This window comes from Ranitomeya variabilis, chromosome 5 (assembly GCF_051348905.1).
Source record: "Ranitomeya variabilis isolate aRanVar5 chromosome 5, aRanVar5.hap1, whole genome shotgun sequence".
NCBI classification, from domain to species: Eukaryota; Metazoa; Chordata; class Amphibia; order Anura; family Dendrobatidae; genus Ranitomeya; species Ranitomeya variabilis.
The window spans coordinates 98,599,754-98,601,777 of NC_135236.1; the positions used below are offsets into that span (position 1 = coordinate 98,599,754).

Here is a 2,024-nt window from a genome sequence, read left to right on the forward strand (position 1 = left end):
GTAACTTTTTTGTGGCGGCGGTGCGCCAAAACACGACGCAACCGTCGTACGACAGTTGCGACGTGTGGCGATACGTCGCAATGCATCGGTAATGTAAGTCTATGGGGAAAAAACGCATCCTGCAGACAGCTTTGCAGGATGCGATTTTTCTCCTAAACGACGCATTGCGATGTCCGTCGAAAAACGCTAGTGTGAAAGTAGCCTTTAGATACGATGACGCTATACGGCCAGCCAGTCACTGTAATGCCAGTAGTCAACATGGCTACGTAATTACCGTGATTGCCAGGCAATCCACACGTTTAGTGGCTAAAAACCAGCTGTAAAGCTTACAGGGAAGGGAATGGAGCATGGCGCCTGAGTATCGGACACTTGACGGAGTGCCGAGCTTCTGGAGCACCAGGAGAGCAGCGCCGCACACGCTCACCCGTCACTAGCCACCATGTGTTACACTGACTTGTACTCTGCTCATGCTGCTGCTCAGTAGCCAGCCACTCCGTCTTATCCTGTCTAGCACTATTTAGTGCTTTAGGTGACTGTGACAAGTCCTCACTATATGTTTATAGTAAAGGTATTTTTCTCTCCATAGATCGCCTGAATTTCAGATCCTATAACCCCCTCCTCATGTGATCATACAGGTAGAGTGAGCTCCAGCCCGACATCACATGTGTGTGTATATGTATGTATATATATATATATATATATATATATATATATATATATATATATATATATATATATATATATATATATATATATATATAAATATATATATATATATATATATATATATATATATATATGTCTGCACTCGCTGTCCTGCATCATTTCCCACTAGTTCTGTGCTCCTCTCCCCTTCCCTTCCCCAGCCCCACTATCTCCGTGTCACTTCTCCCCCTCCCTCCACACTTCTCCCCCTCCCTCCACACTTCTCCGACACTCCCGCTCCATCATCCTCCCGTCTTCTCTCTCTGCACCCCCCTCCCACTGGTCTCCATGGTAATTCCCAGAGAGATGCGTTCTTCAGTCTCTCACTGTTGGTATGTAAGCCACGCCCACACCAGTGAGGCCCCTCCCCTGCCTCCTCCCCAGTGTCCACGCTGCCTTGTGCAGACCGCTGGGTTACCGCACGTCACTTCCGGTATGACGGCGGCCCGCGAACGCTTCCTGACACCTGCGCCCAGTGTGCGGGACACAGAGCTGCAGCCTCACACAGTGTCAGTGCCACATACTCTGCTCCCCGGCTCTTACTGCACACAGGTAACCAGCTGTCCAGTCTATGTATCCGCTGTCTGCAGCCAGCGCCATTACCTGTCTGTACACTCACATCTCTGTACACATTGTGTCACAGCCTTCCACACATCACACACATGTAGTATCAGTCACACAGTCATGTTATCCATGGCAAAGGAGACTCTCCTGCTGACTATGTATTAACCTCTTCTTCTCCTACTTATGAACATCTTCTGTGCTGCAGTGCTCATCTCCCAATCCTCAAGATATCCTTGTTCACCCCCATACCTCCCCCCCTTTCGGCTGCCGTCACACTAGCAGTATTTTGTCAGTATTTTACATCAGTATTTGTTAGGCTACTTTCACACTAGCGTTTTTCAGCGGACGTTGCAATGCGTCATTTAGGAGAAAAAAACGCATCCTGCAAAGTTGTCTGCAGGATGCGTTTTTTCCCCATAGACTTACATTACCGACGCATTGCAACGTATCGCCACACGTCGCAACTGTCGTACGACGGTTGCGTCGTGCTTTAGCGGACCGCCGCCACAAGAAAAGTTACATGTAACTTTTTTTGTGCGTCTAGCCCGCCATTTTCAACCGCACATGCGTGGCCGAAACTCCGCCCCCTCCTCCCCGGACCTTACGATGAAGCAGCGGAAGCGTCTTAAGACAGCTTCCGCTGCCCACGTCGGGCATTTTTTTGCACAGTATACGTCGGCCCGACGCACTGCAACGGGCCCGTACCGACGCTAGTGTGAAAGCAGCCTAAGCCACCAACCAAGGGGGAAAAGTAT

General features: G+C 49.5%; 1 protein-coding gene across 1 annotated transcript in view; it reads left to right on the top strand.

The window, feature by feature from the left end:
* The first annotated feature begins 1,146 nt into the window (after window positions 1-1,146).
* The window catches only part of LOC143775188 (zinc finger BED domain-containing protein 4-like), a 13,829-nt gene continuing 12,951 nt past the window's right edge, over window positions 1,147-2,024 (top strand). Inside the window, exon 1 of the mRNA XM_077263030.1 lies at window positions 1,147-1,257. The gene's annotated coding sequence lies outside the window, so the exon portion shown is untranslated. The remainder of the gene's footprint in view (window positions 1,258-2,024) is intronic.